Below are 13,061 nucleotides of genomic sequence, written 5' to 3'. Positions count from 1 at the left end.
CTGTTCATACCAAGTCCAATAATTCGCACTATTAACCAGCATGACCTCAGAATCAATTTGATTCCGATATGAAGTTCCTTAAAATTTAGTACAATGTACAAGAAGTGTGAATACAATAAACATTACTTCATCAACCATAAGAGGGCTGAATTTGGCTTCCCTTTGATTGCTCATCAGTTCTGTATGGGAGAGCATAATGATAATCAATTACATTACTACAAGCATGTATATAGCAGTCAGATGAAAACTACTGTACCAAGTTTGTGACATTAAACAAACTGTGATATTGAAATAATACTTAATGGCTTAGATCTTATGGTCAGTAGCAAAGTAATGGTGCTTGCTGCTGACCTCAAAGAATCGAGCAATCCCTTTGACATGGATGCCTATCAGGGGAAAACAGCAGCAGCCAGAGCAGTGGCACCACGGCTGGCTCTGATGTTCAGAAGGGAGGGTCAAAGCGCAGAAGAGTAATAGTAATAGGGGACTCTATAGTCAGGGGCACAGATAGGCGCTTCTTTGGACGTGAAAGAGACTCCAGGATGGTATGTTGCCTCCCTGGTGCCAGGGTCCAGGATGTCTCCGAACGGGTAGAGGGAATCCTGAAGGGGGAGGGCAAACAGGCAGAGGTCGTTGTACATATTGGTACTAGCGACATAGGCAGGAAGGGGCATGAGGTCCTGCAGCAGGAGTTCAGGGAGCTAGGCAGAAAGTTAAAAGACAGGACCTCGAGGGTTGTAATCTCGGGATTACTCCCTGTACCACGTGCCAGTGAGGCTAGAAATAGGAAGATAGAGCAGACAAACACGTGGCTAAACAGCTGGTGTAGGAGGGAGGGTTTCCGTTATCTGGACCACTGGGAGCTCTTCCGGGGCAGGTGTGACCTGTATAAGATGGACGGGTTGCATCTAAACCGGAGAGGCATAAATATCCTGGCCGCGAGGTTTGCTAGTGTCACACGGGAGGGTTTAAACTAGTATGGCAGGGGGGTGGGCACGGGAGCAATAGGTCAGAAGGTGAGAGCATTGAGGGAGAACTAGGGAATAGGGACAGTGTGGCTCTGAGGCAGAGCAGACGGGGAGAAGTTGCTGAACACAGCGGGTCTGGTGGCCTGAAGTGCATATGTTTTAATGCAAGGAGCATTACGGGTAAGGCAGATGAACTTAGAGCTTGGATTACTACTTGGAACTATGATGTTGTTGCCATTACAGAGACCTGGTTGAGGGAAGGGCAGGATTGGCAGCTAAACGTTCCAGGATTTAGATGTTCCAGGCGGGATAGAGGGGGATGTAAAAGGGGAGGCGGAGTTGCGCTACTTGTTCGGGAGAATATCACAGCTATACTGCGAGAGGACACCTCTGAGGGCAGTGAGGCTATATGGGTAGAGATCAGGAATAAGAAGGGTGCAGTCACAATGTTGGGGGTATACTACAGGCCTCCCAACAGCCAGCGGGAGATAGAGGAGCAGATAGGTAGACAGATTTTGGAAAAGAGTAAAAACAACAGGGTTGTGGTGATGGGAGACTTCAACTTCCCCAATATTGACTGGGACTCACTTAGTGCCAGGGGCTTAGACGGGGCGGAGTTTGTAAGGAGCATCCAGGAGGGCTTCTTAAAACAATATGTAAACAGTCCAACTAGGGAAGGGGCGGTACTGGACCTGGTATTGGGGAATGAGCCCGGCCAGGTGGTAGATGTTTCAGTAGGGGAGCATTTTGGTAACAGTGACCACAATTCAGTAAGTTTTAAAGTACTGGTGGACAAGGATAAGAGTGGTCCGAGGATGAATGTGCTAAATTGGGGGAAGGCTAATTATAACAATATTAGGCGAGAACTGAAGAACATAGATTGGGGGCGGATGTTTGAGGGCAAATCAACATCTGACATGTGGGAGGCTTTCAAGTGTCAGTTGAAAGGAATACAGGACAGGCATGTTCCTGTGAGGAAGAAAGATAAATACGGCAATTTTCGGGAACCTTGGATGACGAGTGATATTGTAGGCCTCGTCAAAAAGAAAAAGGAGGCATTTGTCAGGGCTAAAAGGCTGGGAACAGACGAAGCCTGTGTGGCATATAAGGAAAGTAGGAAGGAACTTAAGCAAGGAGTCAGGAGGGCTAGAAGTGGTCATGAAAAGTCATTGGCAAATAGGGTTAAGGAAAATCCCAAGGCTTTTTACACGTACATAAAAAGCAAGAGGGTAGCCAGGGAAAGGGTTGGCCCACTGAAGGATAGGCAAGGGAATCTATGTGCGGAGCCAGAGGAAATGGGCGAGATACTAAATGAATACTTTGCATCAGTATTCACCAAAGAGAAGGAATTGGTAGATGTTGAGTCTGGAGAAGGGGGTGTAGATAGCCTGGGTCACATTGTGATCCAAAAAGACGAGGTGTTGGGTGTCTTAAAAAATATTAAGGTAGATAAGTCCCCAGGGCCTGATGGGATCTACCCCAGAATACTGAAGGAGGCTGGAGAGGAAATTGCTGTGGCCTTGACAAAAATCTTTGGATCCTCGCTGTCTTCAGGGGATGTCCCGGAGGACTGGAGAATAGCCAATGTTGTTCCTCTGTTTAAGCAGGGTAGCAAGGATAATCCCGGGAACTACAGGCCGGTGAGCCTTACTTCAGTGGTAGGGAAATTACTGGAGAGAATTCTTCGAGACAGGATCTACTCCCATTTGGAAGCAAATGGACGTATTAGTGAGAGGCAGCACGGTTTTGTGAAGGGGAGGTCGTGTCTCACTAACTTGATAGAGTTTTTCGAGGAGGTCACTAAGATGATTGATGCAGGTAGGGCAGTAGATGTTGTCTATATGGACTTCAGTAAGGCCTTTGACAAGGTCCCTCATGGTAGACTAGTACAAAAGGTGAAGTCACACGGGATCAGGGGTGAACTGGCAAGGTGGATACAGAACTGGCTAGGCCATAGAAGGCAGAGGGTAGCAATGGAGGGATGCTTTTCTAATTGGAGGGCTGTGACCAGTGGTGTTCCACAGGGATCAGTGTTGGGACCTTTGCTGTTTGTAGTATATATAAATGATTTGGAGGAAAATGTAACTGGTCTGATTAGTAAGTTTGCAGACGACACAAAGGTTGGTGGAATTGCGGATAGCGATGAGGACTGTCTGAGGATACAGCAGGATTTAGATTGTCTGGAGACTTGGGCGGAGAGATGGCCGATGGAGTTTAATCCGGACAAATGTGAGGTAATGCATTTTGGAAGGTCTAATGCAGTTAGGGAATATACAGTGAATGGTAGAACCCTCAAGAGTATTGAAAGTCAAAGAGATCTAGGAGTACAGGTCCACAGGTCATTGAAAGGGGCAACACAGGTGGAGAAGGTAGTCAAGAAGGCATACGGCATGCTTGCCTTCATTGGCCGGGGCATTGAGTATAAGAATTGGCAAGTCATGTTGCAGCTGTATAGAACCTTAGTTAGGCCACACTTGGAGTATAGTGTTCAATTCTGGTCGCCACACTACCAGAAGGATGTGGAGGCTTTAGAGAGGGTGCAGAAGAGATTTACCAGAATGTTGCCTGGTATGGAGGGCATAAGCTATGAGGAGCGATTGAATAAACTCGGTTTGTTCTCACTGGAACGAAGGAGGTTGAGGGGCGACCTGATAGAGGTATACAAAATTATGAAGGGCATAGACAGAGTGGATAGTCAGAGGCTTTTCCCCAGGGTAGAGGGGTCAATTACTAGGGGGCATAAGTTTAAGGTGAGAGGGGCAAGGTTTAGAGTAGATGTACGAGGCAAGTTTTTTACGCAGAGGGTAGTGGGTGCCTGGAACTCGCTACCGGAGGAGGTAGTGGAAGCAGGGACGATAGGGACATTTAAGGGTCATCTTGACAAATATATGAATAGGATGGGAATAGAAGGATACGGACCCAGGAAGTGTAGAAGATTGTAGTTTAGTCGGGCAGTATGGTCGGCATGGGCTTGGAGGGCCGAAGGGCCTGTTCCTGTGCTGTACATTTCTTTGTTCTTTGTTGTTCTTTGGATTTTCTCTTTTCTGATGTCTTTTTGATTCTGGGGCAAGTCCAGGCATCCAGCAACATTTGCATTATCGAGCAGAGTAAACACCCAATTAGATTTGTTAGCACAGTGGTTAGCACTGTTGCTTCACAGTATCAGGGACCCAGGTTCGATTCCCGGCTTGGGTTATTATCTGTGTGAAATCTGCACGTTCTCCCAGTGTTTGCGTGGGTTTCCTCCGAGTGCTCATGTTTCCTCCCACAAGTCCCAAAAGACGGGCTTGTTAGGTGAATTGGACATTCTGAATTCTCCCTCTGTGAACCCGAAGAGGCGCCAGAGTGTGGCGACTAGGAGATTTTCACAGTAACTTCATTGCAGTGTTAATGTAAGCCTACTTGTGACACTAATAAAGTCATTATTATTATTAAAAGATTCAAATGTTTTCATAGAGAGGAAACCAGAAAGTAAACACCACAAAATCCCTTTACTTTTAAAATTTTACGGATAGTAAAATACATAATGGGACGTACAGATGGGATTAAAGTAGGAATAAAACATCATAAACATTTTTTTTAAATGTCTTTATAAATATGTGAGAATTAATTATAAAATGAAGATATGTCATGCAATAAATATCAGATTGTTCTTTCAGGACCAGTGAGGTCCATACTCAATATTTGATTGAGTTTTTTGAGGGGGTGACCAAGAAGGTAGATGAGGGCAGTGCAGTAGACATTGTCTACATGGACTTTAGCAAAGCCTTTGACAAGGTACCGCATGGTAGGTTGTTGCAGAAGGTTAAAGCTCACGGGATCCAGGGTGAGGTTGTCAATTGGATTCAAAATTGGCTGGACGACAGAAGGCAGAGGGTGGTTGTAGAGGGTTGTTTTTCAAACTGGAGGCCTGTGACCAGTGGTGTGCCTCAGGGATCGGTGCTGGGTCCACTGTTATTTGTGATTTATATTAATGATTTGGATGAGAATTTAGGAGGCATGGTTAGTAAGTTTGCAGATGACACCAAGATTGGTGGCACAGTGGATAGTGAAGAAGGTTATCTAGGATTGCAACGGGATCTTGATCAATTAGGCCAGTGGGCCAACGAATGGCAGATGGAGTTTAATTTAGATAAATGTGAGGTGATGCATTTTGGCAGATCGAATTAGGCCAGGACCTACTCAGTTAATGGTATAGCGTTGGGGAGAGTTATAGAACAAAGAGATCTAGGAGTACAGGTTCATAGCTCCTTGAAGGTGGAGTCGCAGGTGGACAGGGTGGTGAAGAAGGCATTCGGCATGCTTGGTTTCATTGGTCAGAACACTGAATACAGGAGTTGGGACGTCTTGTTGAAGTTGTACAAGACGTTGGTACGGCCACACTTGGAATACTGTGTGCAGTTCTGGTCACCCTATTATAGGAAGGATATTATTAAACTGGAAAGAGTGCAGAAAAGATTTACTAGGATGTTGCCGGGACTTGATGGTTTGAGTTATAAGGAGAGGCTGGATAGACTGGGACTTTTTTCCTTGGAGCGTAGGAGGCTTAGGGGTGATCTTATAGAGGTCTATAAAATAATGAGGGGCATAGATAAGGTAGATAGTCAACATCTTTTCCCAAAGGTAGGGGAGTCTAAAACTAGAGGGCATAGGTTTAAGGTGAGAGGGGAGAGATTCAGAAGGGCCCAGAGGGGCAATTTCTTCACTCAGAGGGTAGTGAGTGTCTGGAATGGGCTGCCAGAGGTAGTAGTAGAGGCGGGTACAATTGTGTCTTTTAAAAAACATTTAGATAGTTATATGGGTAAGATGGGTATAGAGGGTTATGGGCCAAGTGCGGGCAACTGGGACTAGCTTAATGGTAAAAACTGGGCGGCATGGACTGGTTGGGCCGAAGGGCCTGTTTCCATGCTGTAAACGTCTATGATTCTATGATTCCATGAGGCTTTTTGCAGTAATTATGAACATAATAATAATAATAATAATCTTGATTGTCACAATTAGGCTTACATTAACGCTGTTCTGTCACAGACTGACCTAAAAGTGTCCGCTACCAGTCCAATCTGGCCAAATCATATCTGATCTTATTAAAATCGGTCTTCCCCTAGTTTAGAACTTTGATCTCAGGCCCATCATTGTCCTTTTCCATAATAATCTGGAATCTAATGGAGATATGATCACCGTTTGCAAAATGTTCCCCCATTGATACTTCAACCACCTAGTCAGCTTTGTTACCGAAAATTAAGTCCCCTCTCTTGTAGATCCTTGTTCTACGTACTGGCTTAAAAAGTTCTCCTGAATGCATTTTACCAAGTCTACTCCCTCTAAACCTTTCACACTAGCTTACCCAGTTAATATTGGGGAAGTTGAAATCCCCCACTATCACTACCCTATTACTTTTATACGTCTCTGAAATGTTCTTCCACATCTGTTCTTCTTTTTCTTGGACTGTTTGAGGGCTGTAAGAACACTCCCACCAACGTGATTGTTCCTTTTTGGCTTTTAAGTTCTACCCATATGGCTTCAGTCGAAGAGCCTTCTGAGATGTCATCCCTCCTTACTGTGCTGTAACTGATTCCCTGACCAAAATTGCAACACCCCCTCTTCTTTTCCCTCCTTCCCCTTCTCATCTGAATATTCTATATGTTGGAATATTGTGCTGCCAATCCAACCCCTCCCTCAACCATGTCGCAGTGACACCATATCCCCATGTTTTAATTTGTGCCCTCAATTCATCTGCCTCGCATTAAAATAAATACCATCCAATCTTGCCAAACTCCCTGGTGACTTAACTGGTCTAGACATTCTATATTTTTCTGATTCATTTGATGTCTCCTCTAATTTTGGCTGTGCATCTTTCCCTGCTGAACCGTCTCTCAGGAGCCTTGCCAATTTAGTTTAAACCCACCCCAACAGCACTAGCAAACCTCCCTACCAGGACACTGGTCCTATTTCGGCTTAAGTGCAACCTGTCCGTCTTGTACAGGTCCCACCGTCCCCAAAAACGGTCCCAATGTCCCAGAAGTCTAAAGCCCTCCCCTCCTGCACCATCTCTCCAGCCATGTATTCATCTGGACTAACCTCCTATTTCTATACTCACTAGCATGTGGCACAGGAAGTAATCCAGAGATTAATACCTTCTGGGTCCTGTTTTTTAATCTACTTCCGAGCTCCCCAAATTTTGTTTTCTGCCTATATCATTGGAACCAATATGTACCACAATATGTGTCTGTTTCCCCTCTTCAGTATGCCCTGCAGCCATTCAGTGACATCCCTGACCCTGGCACCAGGGAGGCAACATACCATCCTGGAGTGTTGCGGTCACAGAAACATCTGTCTGTTCCCCTTACAATTGAATCCCCTACTACTATAGCCTTGACAATCTTCCTCCTCCCCTCTTGTGCAGACCTACCCATGATGCCATGAAAATGGCTGCCACTGCTTTCCCCAACACAGTCATTTCCCCCAACAGTATCCAAATTGGTATATCTGTTAGAAAGGGTATGGCTACAGAGGACTCTTGCACTACCTGCCTTCCTCTACTCTGCCTGTTCAATCCTCACTGGAAGTGTGACCACCTCAAAGAATGTGCTATCCACAACCTGCTCAGCGGTGCAGATGCTGCACAGCAAATCCACCCTCACCTCCAGCTCAGAAATACGGTTAGCCAGTAGCTGCAGTTGGACACACTTCCTGCACACATGGTCACCACAGACAACTGAAGCTTCCATGATTTTCCACACAGTACAGGAGGAGCATATCACAGGTGCAAGCCCTCCCTGCCATGACTACCCTTAAGCCCCTTATTTACTCCCTTTTAACAAAACTTAAACTATATAAGAATATTATTTACTTGCCTCCCTTAGGCTAACTTTACTTCCCTTACCCTACTTTGTTTACTGATATTACTTTATTATAATTACCCCAGGCTTACACTTATTTGTGCTGTTTCTCAGTTATTCACCTCCTCCAAACAAAAAAAACAAAGAAAACCCTTTTTATACTCACACCTGTTTCAATGTGACACTGACGGCAAAGTCAATAAGGACAGGAATCCAACCTTGGTGTTTATGAAACTCGGCTGTGCTCCGCTTCTGCCCAGACCAAGCTCCACACTCAGTCTTTTTAGTTTCGCCTTCTCTCAGTTTCACCTAACTCCCTGGGTTCATCCAACTCCAAAAGCACTCTCACTCAGCCAAAGCAGGCACTCTCAGTGCAGACCTATCTATAAATGTTTTCTTCATTGTTATTTGGGCTGTGGACATCCATCAGCATTTATTGCCGTTCCTTAAGTGCCATCAAGATGTTTGTGGTCGATCACTATTTAACTGCTTGGTTAACCATGTTGTGAAGATGCTCCTTACTTATGATCGAGTGGTGATGAAAAAAGGATGATATATGCCTACGTCATGGTGGTGTGTGAATTACAGAAGAACTTGGAGGCAATGGTGTTCCTGTGCACCTACTGCCCTTATCCTTCCAGGTGGTGGAGATCAAATTTGGGGAAATAGTGTCGAAGAAACATTGACATGTTGCTGCAATGTATCCTGTGTGCAGCATCGGCATGCCAGTGGAGGGTGTGGATGCTTAAAGCCAGTAAATGGGACCCAATCAAGAAAACAGCAATGTCCTGGATGGTCTTAAGCTTCTACTGTTGCAGCTGTATCCATTCAGGCAAATTAAGAATATTCAATCTCAATCCTCTCTTGTACTTGTGGAGTGTGTCTGGGGCGTCGAGGGCGGAGTACATTAGAATGTCCAGCCACTGACCTGCACTTGTAGCCACAGTATTTTTATGGCTGTTTCAGCTGAGCGTCTGGTCAATGGTGATGCCCATCTGAACATATGAATAGGAAGCAGGAGCAGGCCACTCAATCCTCGGGCTAGCTCCGCCATTTAATAAGATCATGGCTGATCTGATTGTAACCATTCCTATCTCCCCCCCCAATAGGGTTTCACGCCTTTGCTAATCAAACATTTATTGAGCTCTGCTTTAAAAATATTCAAAGATTCTGCTTCCACTGCTTTTTGAGGAAGTGAATTCCAGAGTCACGACCCTCAGAGAGAACAAATCTCCTCATCTGTCTTAAATGAGCGACTTCTTATTTTTAAACAGTGACCCCTCGTTCTAGATTCTCTCACACGAGTAGACATCCGCTCCATATCCAGCTTGTCAATATCCCTCACAAACTTAAAATTTCAGTCGTCTCTCACTCTTCTAAGCTCTAGTAGATACAAAACTAACCTCTCCAACCTTTCCTCATGAGGCAACCCACCCATTTCAGGTATTAGTCTAGTAAACCTTCTCCAAACTACTTCGAATGCATTTATATCTTTCCTTAAATAAGGACACCAATACTGTACACAATACTCCAGATGTGATCTACAACTAAAGCATAACCTCCCTATTCTTGAATTAATTCCCTTCACACATTCTATTAGCTTTCCTAATTACTTGCTGTGCCTGTATGCTAACCTTTTGTGATTCAAGCAACAGGACACCCAGATAATCCCTCTGCACCTCAAATCTACGCAATCTGTCACTATTTAGATCATCAGTTTTTTATTGTTCCTGCCAAAATGAACAATTTTGCATTTGCCACATAATACTTCATTTACCAGAGTTTTGCCCACTCACATAACCGGTGTCCCTTTGTAGCCTCCTAAAGTCCTCCTCACATTTTACTTCCCTATCTATCTGCATCATCAGCAAATTTAGCAATGATCCCTTCATCCAATCATTTATATAAATTGCAAGGAGTTTAGACTTCACTGATTTGTGGTAAATGCTGCCAACTATGTCAATATGTCACACCCTACACGATGAACTTTGATTGTATGTAACAACCTTTGATGAGGCACCTTGTCAAATGCCTCTAGAAATCTAAGTACAAGTACATCCAATAGTTCTCTTATATACAAAGCACATGCGACTCCTTCAAAGAATTCCAATATATTGGTTAAATATGATTTCCCTTTCACAAAACCATGTTGATTTGCCTTCTTGCCTTGAATTTTTCTAAGTGCCTACTATAACATCTTTAATAATAGCTTCTAACATTTTCCTGAGAACTGATGTTAGGCTAACTGGCCTATTGTATCATGCTTTCTATCTCCCTCCCTTTTTGAATAGGTACATTTGCTCTCTTCCAATCTTTTGGAACCTTCCCCAAACCTAGTAAATTTTGGAAAATTAAAACCAATGCATCAACTACCTCACTAGCCACTTTTTAAAAGTTTTTAGAATGAAGTCCATCAGGATCTGGTGAATTTTCAGCCAACAGCTCCAACAATATGCTTGGTACCACTTCCCTAGATGATTATAATTTTCCTCAGATCCTCCCATCCATTTCTGGGCTGCTATTTGTGTCCTCTATAGTGAAGGCAGATGCAAAATACCTGTTTAATTCATCCACCATTTCGAATTTCCCAATTACACTTTCTATAGGACCAACACTTACTTTGTTAGCTCTTTTCGTATTTAAATATCTGTACAAACTCATACTGTCCATCTTTATATTACTGGCCAGCTTTCTCTCATACTTTAGTTTTTCCTTCCTCACAATTTTTTTGTAATTCTTTGATGTCCTTTATATTCTTTCCAATCTTCTGACCTGCACTCATCTTTGCAGAAATCTATGCTTTTTCGTTAAGTTTCAATAGTAATACGGTCTTTAACTTTTTTAGTGAACCACAAATAATGGGCCCTCTCATTAGAATTTTTCTTTCTCATTCGTATGTGTCTATTCATTGCATTCTGAAATATCCCTTTAAATGTCTGCTACTGAACATCTGTTGATCAATCTCAGAAACATATTTGCGAGGTCACTTTAGTTAGCTCTGTTTTCATGCCCTCAGAATTGCCCAATTCAAGTTTAAAATACTAATCTTGGATGCGCTCTTCTCTCCCTCAGACGGAAAATAAAATTCAATCACATTATGATTGCTGCTACCTTGGGATGCATTCAATATGAGGTTATCAATTAATCCTATCTCATTGCATAATACCAGGTTTACTATAGTTTGTCCTCTGGTTGGCTCCAATGTGCTGTTCCAAGAAACTATGCCGAAAACATTCCATCAACACCTCATCTACACCCTGGCCGATCTGAATTTTGCAATCTATATGTAGATTAAAATCCACCATGATTATTGCAGGACCTTCTGACATGCTCACAATGCTGATAGTGGGGGATTTGGTGATATTAATGCCAACAGATGTACAGGGGAGATTATTAGACTCTCTTGCTGGAGATAGTTGTGCCTGGCTAGTGTGGTGCGAATGTTATTCGCCATCTATTAGACCATGCCCGAATGTTGCCCAGGTCTTGCAGCATGCAGGCATGGAATATTTCATTATTGGGTATTTGCAAAAGGAACTGAACACTGTGCAATCATCAGCGAACACTTCCACTCCTGACCTTATGATGGAAGGAACGTCTCGGTGCAGACTCAATGGGTCGAATGGCCTCCTTTTGCACTGTAGGGATTCTATGATTCTAACATTGTGCTGGTGTTTTTCTACATGTGCATTTAATCTAATCTCACTTTCCTGTTCTTTGCTTGTTTGCTTTATTGGTCCTCCTTTGGCGTAAACATCTAATTCTATTTTTTAAGTATTTATATAAATGCTGCTACAATATGATGTTAGAGATTTCAAAGATGCAATCATCATGTATGTAAAATTATTTGAAACCTCCCTATTTGTGTTCTACTATGCAAGCATACTCATTCATTTTGGGCCCCGTATCTAAGGAAGGCTATGCTGGCCTTGGAAATGTCCAGAGGAGAGTCACAAGAATGATCCCTGGAATGAAGAGCTCGTCGTATGAAGATCGGTTGAGGACTCTGGGTCTGTACTCGTTAAAGTTTAGAAGGATGAGGGGGGATCTTATTGAAACTCACAATATACTGCGAGGCCTGGATATAGAGATCATGTTTCCACTTGCAGGAAAAGCTAGAACCAGAGGACACAATTTCAGACTAAAGGGACAATCCTTTAAAACAGAGATGAGGAGGAAATTCTTCAGCCAGAGGGTGGTGAATATGTGGAACGCCTTGCCGCAGAATGCAGTGGAGGCCAAATCACTGTGTCTTTAAGACAGAAATAGATAGGTTCTTTATTAATAAGGGAATCAGGGGTTATGGGGAGAAGGTAGGAGAATGGGGATGAGACAAATATCAGCCATGATTGAATGGTGGAGCAGACTCGATGGGCCGAGTGGCCTAATTCTGCTCTATGTCTTATGGTCTTATATTTAGATTAGAAAAATAATCAAACATAATATTTTTTTCAAACAGAATGGGGGATTTTAATTAGTCAATATCCCACACTGCAAAAAACATTGCTCAAAATTGTAAGGAGCACGCGAGGCCCAGATTTCAGGGCTTAACTTCGATGTTACAAAGTTATAGCACAGACGAGCACTGTCAGAACATCATTAAAAAAATTATTAATATTGAATCTAGGAGGCTAGAAAGAAACACAGAAGTCTTTGGAAGGTTAGTGAATAATAATCCTGAGCATCATCTTAATCAAATTTATCTGGTGGAAACATACAGGGTAGAAATTGCTGCCTGCATTACACCCCGTCCAATTTCCATTGAAGTAAAATCAGGTGGGTCACAATTTATTTGGCTGATTCAAACCCATCAGTTTTCCACCAGGCAGTTTAAGTTAAAATAATTACCCTGGCATATAATTTTATTATCGCCTTGGAAAATCGAAAAAAATCCTATGCATAATCAACATTTGATTATGGTGCGAGGTGCTAATATGTCTCAACCTCATGTGCGAGGCTGGGGTTGATTCAATTAAATGTGAGGCACAAGGCACACTTCACAAAGACCAGGATGAGCCGGCTGTTTAAGGGGGTGCCAGATAGCTGCGAACAATGCTAATCATGTTCATATATTCTGGTCCTGCCCGACGTTGGAAAAAATTTGGTGGTCGATTTTTTGCACCATGTTAGAGGTCCTACACGTAGATTTGAAGCCTGGTTCCCTGGAGGCCAAATTCAGGGTGTCAGACCTGCCGGAGTTGCTGTGGGGGCAGATGTCTTAGTCTTCCCCTCGTTGGTCGTTCGCAGGCTGGTC

The 13,061-nt window shown here is 43.4% G+C and overlaps 1 protein-coding gene across 7 annotated transcripts in view; it reads right to left on the bottom strand.

Annotated features, from left to right (window-relative positions):
* The window catches only part of LOC140428034 (rho guanine nucleotide exchange factor TIAM1-like), a 473,602-nt gene that overhangs the window by 173,350 nt on the left and 287,191 nt on the right, over window positions 1-13,061 (bottom strand). The gene's annotated exons all lie outside the window — the stretch shown is intronic.

The sequence above is a fragment of the Scyliorhinus torazame genome, chromosome 8 (genome assembly GCF_047496885.1).
Source record: "Scyliorhinus torazame isolate Kashiwa2021f chromosome 8, sScyTor2.1, whole genome shotgun sequence".
Classification (NCBI taxonomy): domain Eukaryota; kingdom Metazoa; phylum Chordata; class Chondrichthyes; order Carcharhiniformes; family Scyliorhinidae; genus Scyliorhinus; species Scyliorhinus torazame.
The sequence above is the reverse complement of the archived record's forward strand: the minus strand, read 5'-3'. Positions and strand labels throughout refer to the sequence as shown.